This window comes from Delphinapterus leucas, unplaced genomic scaffold (genome assembly GCF_059928025.1).
Source record: "Delphinapterus leucas isolate spDelLeu-1000000601 "Yukka" unplaced genomic scaffold, BTC_Dleu_Yukka2 spDelLeu_asBTCV2_sq40, whole genome shotgun sequence".
NCBI lineage: Eukaryota > Metazoa > Chordata > Mammalia > Artiodactyla > Monodontidae > Delphinapterus > Delphinapterus leucas.
In genome coordinates, this window is record NW_028322249.1 from 7,172,205 (window position 1) to 7,186,230 (window position 14,026).

Consider the following 14,026-nt stretch of genomic DNA (forward strand, 5'->3'; position numbering starts at 1 on the left):
GACCCGGTAGAGACGCCATTACGGAAGTGCATGGTTTTGACCCAAATTTGACCACATTAAAATGTTGTTCTTTCTTCTCCAGGATGATAGTCTATATTTCAAGAAGAATTATAATTCTTGCCCCATAACAATTTCTCTGAGCTCTTTGTTCCAACTAAAGCCTTTGATTGATTTTCATATTAGCAAAGCCCTGGAATTATATGCAAAATGCTATGAATAGTTATCTACCTATCTAATTATTTTTAGCAAAAGGATGCAGAGCCGTTATCAGATTCTCAAAACTCAATCAGATTATCTAACAGTTTACATTAAATGAGGTAATGAGTGCCCTATCTGGATCCGAACATTATAATACTTTTAATCCTTACCGTGGTCCCTGAAATGTCTATTATCTCTAATTATCAGTAAGGGAACTGAGGCGTAGTAAAGTCTAAGTAAGTGAGAGGTCTGGAATTCAAATCCAGGTCAGTTTCAGGCTTGAACACCACTAATTCTAGAGCCTACACTGCATTCTATGCTCTCACTGTAGATAATCAATAAGTGTTCATTTATTTCCTTTACCCCAGTTGGGGACAAAGAACATGGGTGTGTGAAAGAAAGTACAGATTAGTTTTAATGTAAATGATATAATAATAATGCTAGTCAGCAGTTACGGAATATTCATATTGTGCTAGGAGTTGAGCATTAAGTACTTTACAGGCATTCTTTTATTTAAAATCTCATATATATACTACCTACCTTAGGAAGTAGGGAATATAAATGTGCCAAGGTGATTGAAATAACGTGGTCATGTACAAGGCAATGAAACCAGGACAGGGTTTTCTGGGCTGATGGTTGAATTTTGGCCAAGACGCTAAGGGGAGAAGGGATGAGCACTGGTGGGGAGACTGAAAACTTATTCATCGTGGGGAGAAAGCACTGGTGTAAGCATCGTACTGGTTGCTTCAGAACCGTTACCCTCGTAACCCGAAAACTGAGGTTTTGCTGAAAGCTGAAGGCAGATTGCTTGCAGTGTGAAAAAGAATTTACTGATATCTATTCATCTCTTCATGTTTGAACCTGACTGTTTTGCAGATTTGTTGAAATGACTCAAGTTGTCTTTCAGATCTGGACTAAATGTCTGTATCACAGCATTAGGGCCCATGGAGCAGCATTTGCAAGCCCATACTCACCTCCCCCCTTTTTAGTGTTTTGCACTCTGGAAAAGCAAACAACAGCAACAACAATATCTTATTTCCTTTTATCTATAGTTATTATTCATCTTGTCAAGAAACCCAATTTGATATATTTATGCTAAAATATAAATGAAATTTTTGCAGTTTTATTGAGATTTAATTGATATATAATATTGTATCTGTCCAAGGTGTACAATGTGATGATTGATATATATATATATATATATAGTGTGCGAAATGATTACCACAATAAGTTTAGTTAACCTTAATTCACATAATTACATATGTTATCTTTGTGATGAGAACTTTCAAGATCTACTCTCTTAGCAACTTTCAAACATAAAATACGGTATTGTTAACTGTAGTGACCGAGCTGTACATTACATCACCATTACTCACTTGTCTTATAACTAGAAGTTTTTACCTTTTGATCATCTTCCCTCATTTTCGTCACCTCCAACCCCCAGCTCTGGCAACCGTCATTCCATTCTTTCTATCATGAGTTCAGTATTTTAGATTTCACATATGAGATCATAAAGTATTTATCTTTCTCTGTCTGACATTTCATTTAGCATAATGCCCCCCAAACCCACCCATGTGGTCACAAATAGCCAGATTTCCTTCTTTATCATGGCTGACTAATAGTAGGTTGTATGCACCCCCATTTTCTTCATCCATTCATCCACAAGAAAACACTGAGGTTGTTTCCATGTCTTGGCTACTGTATTGGGTTGGCCAGAAAGTTCATACAGTTAATGAATACACTGTTCAGTCACACTTGGTGAAAATGAGTCTTTTATTTTTACTTAAATCTTTGACAAAGCCAGCTAGGCATCCCTTTGAGTAACGACTTATATCACATTGAAATATTTTAAACATATGAACAGTAATAGCTGAAATGACAAATGTTACTAATATTGACACAATTTATCAAGGAGAATAGGTTAGAATATGTGAAAATGCAGATGGACAGTGAAAGAACAACTGTAACTTTTAACTAAATATTGTCTTGATATTTAGACCATTGGTTAAAATCATGATAACAGGTTTCATCCGTTTCAAGAAAGCAGAATATTTGCAGATCACTTAACATTTACTAGGTATGTTCTCAGCCTGGAAGGATATATTTCACTTACATGTGTCATTTAATTTAACCACATCCCTCTGTAATAGATAGTGGTATCCCTATTTGCAGATAGGAGACAGGCTCAGAAAGATTAAGAATGTTACCTAATTCTAGTAAGTAGCCAAACCTAAACTGATCTAATTCCAGGGCAAAGCTCTTTCTGGCACATCAGTGTGGGTCTTTATCTCTTTGAGAATTGTTGAACATTAAAAGCCTTCTTCCAGGTAAATGCATAAAGAAACAACATGAGCAATGATATAACAATACAAGTCTCACTAAAGAATTGGTGTGTTTGGCCTTGCTTTTGCTGATAGATCTTTTGCAAAATTGCTTTTCTCTGAGATATTTAAAGTGGACTTTAACTATTTTCTTGGAAGGCTTTCCTAAATTATACCTATCAGAAAGCTGCTTTGCTTTAAGGCCGAAGAAAAATGAAAGCTTACTTAACTACACTTAGGTGCCAGGGTCATACTATGAGCTCTACACCTGCCAGGATTCACGCTAAGATAGATAGGGTGGCTCAGCAAACTGTCCATAGTCCTGTGATTTCTTTCTGATATTCTGAAGTAGAAATAATTTCATAACTGTTCACAAAAGAGAGAAACACTGTTTCTTGGTCCTCAATATCATACTGCTGTAGGCTAATTCTTTCTCTCTTCTGTTGCCCCTTAGTATAGAGAGTGTGTTTTGGGGACCCTCCTTCACGATCTTCTCCATTCCAAGAGCATCTTACATAAATCCAGGACTTCTCAAGCAGCCAGTTTTGCCAGATGGTCTTAGGGTTGGTTGTACCCATATATGTATAATCTGAACTTCTCAAGTAAGGTCCTTAGAGAGCATAATGGCTAAGAGAATTGGTGCTGATACCAGACCTGAGTCCAAATACTGCCTATGCCCCTAACTAGCTGTGTAACCTTGGAGAAGTGACTTAAGCCCCTTAAAGGGATTAGATTTCTCACCTGGAAACTGGAATAATAAATGCATCTACCTCATATGGTTAGTGTGTAAATTAATGTAACTTGAGATGGTGCGTGTTAAGCATTAGCACAGTGCCTGTCTCTTGTTAGTAATACCTGCTTTTCTTATTAATTATTCTCTTTATATTCCCAGTTCCAGCTGGGTGCCTAACATATAATAGTTGTTCAGCAAATAGTTACTGGATTGAACCAGCTCTGAAATTGAAGCATTGGGTCAACAGCAAAGTAGTCACCCCACCATCATTTCTCCCAGAGAAAGGGAGAATAGATGGAAGCCAGCCATCATACCTTCTTTTCTTATTCTAAACTTCCCATCCAGCCCCAGCAATAAAATAATCTTCCTGGACCCTAACAATTTCAAGGATTCTTCAAATCACACTATTTGAAAATAGCTGGGTTGCCCTAATCTAATATGTCCCAGGACCCCAAGGTCACCAAGCTTCTATTAATGAAGTCTAGTTAAGATAAATGATAACAGTTAGTCAACCAACTGCTTATGAGCTCATTGGGCTTTTTAAAATTTACTATCTGCGCTTCATAGAGACACAGGTATTTTGCTTTTGTAGGACATTCAACAGTCAAAGTAGTCTTTTAAAAAGCACAAATCAGACGCTATTATTGCACTGCTTCTAACCTCTAAAGGCTATCTATTGTAAAGAGATGAAATTTTCAACTACTTAGCCAGGCTCACAGAGACCATGTGCTCTGGTCACTTACTACATCTTTCCCTGACCTTCATGGGGCTCGAGGCACAGTTGTCCTTTTCAGTCCCTCAGATGCAACAAGCTCTACTTCTTGCTCTCCCAGCTTTAGATTGGCTAATCCATCTACCCAGACCAATTTCCCTCTTATCGTTAAGGTCTCGGTTCAAACGCCACCACTACTATCTTGACCAAAGAGACCTGCCTCCTCAGTGCCTCTCCATCCCTTTGTCCAGTCGTATTTCTGTCACTGTACAACATTTATTTACACGTTTACTCTGTCTTCCTCCACCACTGGACATTTGCTTAAGAGCAGGGACTTTGTAATTTTTTGCTTCCAAGGCTTGCAGCGGACACTGGCACGTAGGTGTGTAGGAAATGTGTGTCTAATAAAGAATAAATATGTGAATGAAAAAAAAACTGTGAAACACTAACACAAGATTATTCTTCTTTCAAAAGAATAATGAAAAATGATTTCATTCAATAAGAGTCATTCTTAGTTACTGATCCATGACTTAGTAGATCCCATTCAATTTAAAATGTCCCCTTTTTTTCTGATACTTTCACAAGTCATTAATTAAATGTTGCTCACTTTTAAGGCCAATCTGTGAGACATTATTTAACTTGTCTCCTCTAAAGTTCCAGCATTAACTCAGGCGGGGCTTCACCAAGTACTGATCATGTGACCTTGGCCTCTCATTGCCTCCGTTTTCTCATTTGTAACATGGGTATAATAATCGGCTTATTTCATACGCCTATGAGGAGGAAAACTTCGTGTGTGTGTGTGTGTGTGTGTGTGTGTGTGTCTATATATATGTATTTAAACAGTGTCTTAGAATAGTGTCTGGCACATGATAAGCATTATAGAAGTATTGACTGCTGCTACTAGTACTGTTATTATGAGAACTAACTGTTGAGAATAATCCTTCATATAGTGGTTTATTCCACTGAAGATAAAGGAAACTCATAGAATATTAGAAATCAGATTAAACACGGAAAGCCAGTAAAATATACCAGGACAGAAGATGATGAGAGTGTGAAAGGATAGAGGAAAAAAAATGGTTTTTGTTTTTCTTTTTCTTTTTTAAAGAAGGAAAGAGCCTAGAAATAGGAGAAAAACTATTCATTGGCTATACTGACATGGAGATCGCTGGTGACCTTCATAAGTAAAATTTCAGGACAGTGGGCAGAGAGATTACAGTGAGGGAAGTCAGATGGATGTAAATTATAGAGTAGATGGGACGTGAGGAAATGGAAACAATATATGATGATACCAATTTTGAAAAGTTCAGACATGAATTGGCTAAAGAAGATATGCAGGGATTAGAGGAGGAGGGAGGCTTTCGTGTTACACGTATAGTTTTTAACATTTTAAGTTGGAGTTACTAGTCTAGAATGAGGTTGAATTTTGGCAAGAATCATTCATAAGGAGTAGATGGGTTGTAGAAAATGCAGTGCTGTGAAGTACTTGAGAAGATGAGAGAAAATGAAATGCTATCTGTAGTGCACGTGGCCTTTGAACTTGAACTCCTGTAGTGCAAGGGAATACAAAGATCAATGCAAATGCTAATGAATTAACGGATTTGGCAGTGGACTATTTACTGACTTCTGTGTTCCTAATGAGTTAGGAAGCGCCTCACCAGCTCAGAGTGAAGGAAGTAGAGAGGATGGAGGAAAATTTGAGGAGGGTAGGGAAAGCTTCTAAGAAAATAGTCCTTAAGGAGAATTAGAAAGAACTTACTGTAAGTCAGAGCAATATTTCCAGTCTTGAAAATCCATTTGAAGTTGGTGTTTATTAATTTATTGGAATACCAATTTTCCCTGCCACATGATGTTTCTCCAGCTACCTGGATATAAGTTACACAGAGGCAGAAAAGAATGAGAGATAACAATCGAGGGAAAATACAATTAGTATTTTTTTTTTTTACCTTTTTCCACTTCCCCGCTCCAACTCTGGGGAGCCTTCATGGACATGGCTGCCCTCGCAGCCTGCAGCAGCACGCTGTTATCAAAGAATTCAAAGAAATGGAACATAGGTTTCCAACTTAATAATTCAGCAAAATCAAAAATTGTATATAATGTTTTCTGTTGGCAAAGATTTTTGCAATATAATTTGGTTCCATCTTTTGACAAGTAATTTGGCAATGTCTAGCAAGATAAAAATGTTAATAGCTTTTTACACGTTAATTCTAATTCTGGAAGCTTATGCCGATAAATAATTTATAATCCAGAAAATTATTATATAAAGATGCTCATTGTCATGTCATTTGTAATAACAAAACATTGGAAACACCTTTAATTGTTAAGAATAGGAAAACAGTTTAGGAAATTATATCCACTTAGTAGAAAGTGACACAGTTACTATATTATAATTACAAGATGATGGAGCAAAATAAAATAATGCTTAATAAAGAAAGAATGAAGAAAGCTGACCTAAAATTGTGTCTTCCTTATGACAGTAATTATGTAAACATATCAATGTTTATTAAAGCTTAAAACCAAGATAAAGTTTTAAAAGCTCTGTACCAGTAATGGGGATTTTATGTTCGTTTCAAAATATTTTTTGACACAACTCTTAGAATTTTGTTTTGTCTACTCCTTTTCTTAAGAATTTCTGATTATTACCTCACTTTTCATTTCATAGTTTCAAATAAAGCCAGCAATTTTATCATCAGAGAAGATTAGACTTATTGGACAGTTCATAATTCCAAGTTATTTGGTATAAAAAGACCATATACACTTGTAGGTGCTTTCAAAATAAAATTTCGAGAAGTTTTTTTTTTTTTGCTTAGTCTTTCCTAGTAGGGAGATGAAGCAAACTACCTAAAATTGCTAGCCATTCTTTTTTCATTTTTCTCATTTTATTGATTTATCTTGCCCTTCACAGAAATGATAAGAAATGAGTCTGCAGTTGCATCTGCCAATTTCTTAAATCCCCTATTATCCACATTATGAAATCATACTAGTATGAATGCTTCCAGTATTTTCAGAACTCTTTAGTTAGTATACTTTAGCATTCTGTATGAAGTATCTTATGTAAGTGTAAAATTTAGACTCAACTTCTGGAAGCTTTTGATTTCTTAGTTCAAAAGTGAGAGATCCTTAGTTCAGCCATATGATTAACAATTACTTGTATAGTAAGAAGCTCCTAAATTATTGTTTTATGGGTACCTGGCAGTTTTCTTGCCATTTCTCAGAAGTTCTCTATTAAACACATTCTCTCTCTTTCTCTCTCTCTATCTCTCTGTCTCTCTCTGTCTCTCTCTCTCTCTCTCTCTCACACACACACACACACACACACACAGACATTGTGATTAAAAGCACAGATTGTGGCATTATGAAATCTAAGGTTCAATTTCCAGTTGTGTAGTTTCTGGGCCACTTCACTTTAGGCAAGTAACCTAATGTCTCTGAACCTTGTTATTTTCATCTGTAAAATAGAAATTACAATTATATCAGACAATCCTCAAAACATCCGTAATGATTTTAGAGTTTCAGAGTCAGGTAAAAGCAGGCACTCAGTAAATGGCTAGTGCTTTTATTACTTTATTATTATTTAGGTCTTGGTTTTCCTTGAGTGTGTGAGTCCCCATAATGAAATGTAATTTCCGGTAGATTGAGTAACACCTGTTTTCACCAAAAATTTTAACTGAGTTCATTACTTTCTGTGCAACCCAGATTAGTTTTCTGCCTCCTTTTCTGTGCCGTATGTAGGTGTTCAGTAGATTTATTTAATAAATGTATGAATGCATGAACGCGTAGATGAATTTTTAAATGCTTCTTTTTGAGAAGGTAGAAGAAATGTGACACAGTAGATCAGATAAGAAAATAATCCATGGAAAAAATGGCAAAGTCATGTATGTGCCCAGGGCCAGCCTAAGAAGAATTACTTTTTTTTTTTTTTTTTTTAGGAAAAATGTGTTGAATAGCTTATTTTAATTATTTTTAAAAGTTAAGTACAGGGACTTCCCTGGCGGTCCAGTGGTTAAGACTTCGCCTTCCAATGCAGGGGGGTGTGGGTTCAATCCCTAGTCGGGGAGCTATGGTCCCACATGCCTCGCAGCCAAAAAACCAGAACATAAAACAGAAGCAGTATTGTAACAAATTCAATGAAGACTTTAACAAATGGTCCACATCCAAAAAAAAAGTTAAGTACAAAACTTTGCTGATGATTTACATATTTAGGACCAATAAAATAATGTGAGATTAGCTGTACTAAAACAGAATGTTGAGCTACATTCACATTAAGTGACATTATATAGTCTGAGTTTATGGAAAACTTCTGAGATGGTGAGTGACCTTTGAGCAGAAAAAGACAGAAGGAGAAATGGCCTTTTCTACATTCTATTGTGCCTCTAAGTAAAATGCTTGGTAATCTAGCTACAAAGCTCTATGTCATTGGCCTTAGGCACGTACTGTGATCTACCTTGTGAAGATCAGATTTTGCCATGGAGAGGATTTGTAAAAGTATCACACATTCCAGTACCGTTGGCAACCACAGCTACCAAAAACTCCAATTTAAATTGATGAGCCTAATATCAGATGATAGTATCATTTCCTTGTGGGTGTTCTGGGAAAAGGTGGGTAGGAAATGTATAAAAGTGAATACTTTATTGACTGAAATAACACTTCATCATTTTGAAAACATAAAATACATTAAAGTTGTTATAGCATCATACATGAATATTTCACTGTATTTTAGACCTTGCCTACAAGCAATGTTTTCTGCCCTTTGAAAGAGAACCATGCTTGTGGTATGCATTAATCATAGAAAAGATTAAACACTGAAAAGAAATTCAGCCTTTAAAGACAATTTGCTTTGATTGATTCAGTGGGTTCTCCTAAAAAGTTAATACCCAGAATTATTGCTTGTTAAATTGGAGTTACAAATTCTTTCAGAGTTACTTAGTATTTTCTTTAATATCAGTATCAAGGAAGGCAAAGCAAATTTACATATTTATTAGGAAATACAGGCACATAATCATAAAACAAGAAAACACAACGTTTTTATAGACTTTATTTTTTAGAAGTGTTTTAATTTTCCAGAAAAATTGAGAAGATAGTATAAAGTGTTTCCATATACACTATACCCATTTCCCTCTGTGACGATCACCTTATATTAGTATGTTACATTGTTACAATCAGTGAACAAATATTGATACATTATTGTTTACTATAGTCCATACATTAGTCCAGTTCCTTAGTTTTTACCTAATGTCCTTTTTCTATTCCAGGATTTCATCCAAAACATCACATTACATTTAGTTGCCATGTTTCCTTAGGCTCCTCTTGGGTTTGATAGCTTCTCAGATTTTCCTTGCATGACCTTGGCAATTTTGAGTAGTTAGGCTTGTGTAGGATGCCCGCTACTAGAATTTGTTTGATGCATGTTTCATTGATAATATTGGGATTATGTGTTTGGGGGAGGAAGACCACAAGAGTAGAAGGGTTATTTTGTCAGATCACATCAAGTGTACAAAGTATCAATATGCATTATGAATGCTGAGGTCGACCTTGATCACCAGGCTGAGGTAGTGTTTTTCAGGTTTCTCCATTGTAAAATTACTGTTTTCCCTTCTCCATATTGTACTTTTTGGAAGGAAGTCAATATGCTCAGCCCACAACTAAGGAATAGAGAGTTATGCTTAAGATGGAGTACTACATAAACTATTTGGAATTCTTTTGCACTGGAGATTTATCTATTCTCCCGCATTTATTTATGTATCCAATTATTTATTTATATCAGAAGAACTCACGGATTTTTATTTTATACTTTGGGTCATAATCTAATTCTACGTTAGTTACTTTGTTCCTCAAATTGCTCTAGTCCTGACCCTTGTGAACTCTTTTCAGTTCAGTGGCTCGTGCGCCACTCTGAGGTATCCCCATGCTATATATTTTTTTGGAACTTCCTTACTTTCTGACACTATAAGATGGCCTTGTATATAAATCTTGTATATTTACTGCCCCAGTCCTAGAATCAGCTATTTCTTCAAGGATAACTAGGTCTTTTTAGTGGAGAACAGCATTAGACAGCAGGATCTGGGTGTGGGGTGTGCTAATTGCTGCCCGGATGTCATTGCTTCTAGATCTTCTCAGCTGACAGAGCAAAGAGATAACATGTGTGTACATTCCCCACGTATATGGACATATCTATAAGTATCTCTCTACATAACCATGTGTGTTAAGGTAATATGAAGCAATATTAAGCTAAGCATGAATGTATATTGATGTTTCCAACTTTAATCTGTTACCACATAGATCATCTTAGCCTCATCTCTTGCTTATCTTTAAATTTCAACTGCGGCAAAACACTTGACTTTTAGAAGTATGAAAGTCAAATTGTAGCTACTTTGGGAAGCCACATCATCTAGCAGAAGAATTCTTAAAGGGCAAGGTGTATATCATCAAATTTTAATTTACAGTCAGCAGTACTTTGTAACATCCATAGGCCTCCAGACCTCTGCTTCCAAGAAGATGAAGTAGCCCATTTCTCCCAGGTTCTTCCACTTAAAACTAAAACCCTGAACATAACAACAGACAAACATAGGAAGACACTGAAAGGTGGAAATGAGAAGGCAGACTTAACTAGGGACTTTGGGACTTGAGGAATAACATGGTGACGAGTCCCCTGTGTTTCCTGTTGCTTCCCATACATCCTGGAGAGGGTATTACAGGAACCCCCAATCAATAACCACCAACAGAACAACAGACAAAAAAGCTTCAAAAAAGAAAACACAAAACCCCCGTTCCCCCTAGCCAAGGTATGAGGAAAGGGGTTGTCAAAGACAGAAAACCATTTGGGCGATAATATACACACTACTCGAGCCAAGTGCCAGTGGAATATTGCACCCATCCCCTATGTCCTGTGGTTTCAGTTGGGCCAAGCTACGATTTGATCTTCCACACCACCCCACTCCTGCCCTCCAGAAGAGGCAGCGCTCTGATTCGCCACCAGGGCTGTTTCAGTGTGGTGCAGTGGTGAGCTGAGCCTCCACCCCTTTGCATTAGCAAAGAGACTTTCAAAGGTGGTGCCTGACAGGCTAGTTAACACTGGGCTGCCCTCACACAGTCGTGGGGTCCAATGGTGGGACCTAGCCTCCGTCTCTCCCTGACATCGATAAGAATAGGATGTTACAGGTTGGAGGGAGTAGGCACCCCACTAACCCCCAACACATGGTGTCAGTGAGACCCAATGGGGTGCTGAATCCCCATAACCGTCCTGAGGCAGTAAGACAGAATGAGATGGCACAAGCAGGGCTAGTTGGCAGTTCTCTTCCTCTTACCCTGGTGTCAGTGGGGCCAGCAGGTAGCTGACCCTCTACCCACACCCGGCATCAACAAGAAGGAATGAAGTGGGAGGAAGGACAGCAAACACAGCAAACACTTCACCTCTCCCCTCCCCTGGTGTCAAGAAATCTACTGGGGAGATGAACTTCCACTCCTACTAAAAGGCAACAGAATGATATTAATGTTCCCACTTTTGGGGGGAAGGTGTCAGAAGGGCCAGTAGGATAGCTGAACTTCTACTTGATCTGTCTGCAGTGAGAGAATGTAAGTGCCCACTTTTGCTGGGGTTTTGACAGTAGGGCCCAGTGGAAATCTGTACGTAACCCCCCAGTCCTCATACTCCACCTCCAATAGGATGACTTCCTTCTAAAAAGTAATAATAAAATTAAATGGGATACAGAGTCATATAATAACTCACAATGTTTAGAATCCAATTGAAAAGTACTCATGGCACCAAGAACCAGGAAATCACAGAATAAATGAGAAAAGACAATAGACCTACACCAGCACTGAGATAAAACATCTATTGAAATTATCAGACAGGGGTTTTAAATAAGCTGTCACATAAATGCTTCAATTAGCAATTATGTGTTCCTTGACGGAAATGGGAAAAATAGAAAATGTGAACAAAGAACTAGAAGTTATAAGAATAAAAACAAATGAGAACAGTAGAACTGAAAAATACAACAATCAAAAAACTTTGCTCAAGAGTAGAGTGGAGATTACAAAGCACAGAATCATGAACTTAGAAGAGATCAATACAATGTACCACATGTACAGAGAAAAATAGGCTGAGGGGTAGAGATGGGAGAAAGAACAGGATCTCAAGAACCTGTAAACAGTAACAAAAGCACTAACATTCATATCATCAAGGTTCCAGAATGAAAACAGAGAGCACGTAGGACTGACAAAGTATTCAGAGAAATAATGACTGAAACGTTCCCAATTTTTTAGAAGACATAAGCACACATCCAAGGATCTGAGCAAATCCAAAGAGGAAAAACACAAAGGTATCCTTGTCAAGACGCGTCATAATTAAACTTCTGAAAAGTAGAGACAAAACAAATCTCGAAAGTGGACAGGCAGAAACGATGCATCACTTATTGAGAAACCAATTCCAATGACAGCATATTTCTTGTCTAAAATTATGGAGTCAGAAGCATTGACATAACATTTTTCAAGTAGTAAAAGAAAAGAACTCTCAGCCACAAATTCACACTTTTTATATCCACTTTCTTGTTTGACTTATATTAATGGACTACCAACTCATCTTTCTATATCCGGGCCTGCCATCAGACTTCTCCAAAAATCTAGTCACAGTATTTCCAGAGTGATCTTTCTGAAAAAGAAACAAATTTTTCTTATAAAAGTACCTGATTGTGTTATGAAACTTTTCTCTCTTCTAAGTTACCAGGTAAAATCCTTCAATGGATTCCCATCTTTCTTGGAGGAAAATCTCACATCCAAACTCTCTTTGTCCTTTTGGGCTGCTGTAAGATTATACTGCAGGTTGGGTGGCTCATAAACACCAGGAATTTTTTTTCTCACGGCTCCGGAGGCTGTGAGTTCAAGAATAGGTTGCCAGTATGGTCAGATGAGGGCCCTCTTCTGAATCACAGACTTCTCATTGTATCCTCACATGGCAGAAGAGCTTAGGGAGCTCTGTGGGGTCTCTTTTATAAGAGCACTAATACCATAATCATTTCCCAAAGGCCCCACCTACTAATACTATCAGCTACGGAAATTAAGATTTCAACGTATGAATTTGGAGGGGAACACAAAGACTAGACCATAGCACTTACTATACATACATGGAGTATGCATGATCTGGCGTCTACCCCCCTCTCCATTGTCTTCTTTTTCTACACGCCAGTGAGCATTTCTCTTTTTTTTTTTTTTCTTTTTTTTTGCGGTACGCGGGCCTCTCACTGTTGTGGCCTCTCCCGTTGCGGAGCACAGGCTCCGGACGCGCAGGTTCAGTGTCCATGGCTCACGGGGCCTAGCCGCTCCGCGGCATGTGGGATCTTCCCGGACCGGGACACGAACCCGTGTCCCCTGCATCGGCAGGTGGCCTCTCAACCACTGCGCCACGAGGGAAGCCCTAGTGAGCATTTCTTATACTGATTATGAATGGAACTCCTTTCTGGACTGATCCTTAACCATTCATTTTCTGGCAACTGTGAATTTATCTTCTCTTTTCCTCAAAACTTCACCCTTCCTTCATGTTACATATCCATTTCAATTGCCTTCTACAGGAAGCCCTACTGATATCGCCCATATACTACTGTCCACAGCATGAATTAAGGTCTTACTGTGTCTTCCTATAGCACTCTGTAATATCTTTTACGGTAACTATGGATTTTCTTACTTGAGTGTCACAATACATTGAATTCTAGGTGGCACTATAATGATTTTAATAACAGTAACACTGGTGCCTAGTTTATCCCATGACATACTTTAGGTGTTCAATAAATGTGTGTTGAATGAGTGAATGAATGAATGGTCAATTTGAAATCTTAATCATGTTACTTTTCAAAAATCTGTTAAAAGATACCACAGTTTTCCAGAAGATTAGGGAGTTAGGACCTTAAACTTGATTTAACAGAGGAAATTTTTACTCATACATCATGCTTAAATACCTCAAAGTAAAACCATAAACCCAGGAATTTAAGGTTATCCATTTGGACTTTCAAGCCAATAATTAATATCTCCTGCCCCGACTGTATTAGATGGTTTCGATGCTCCACTCATATCTCC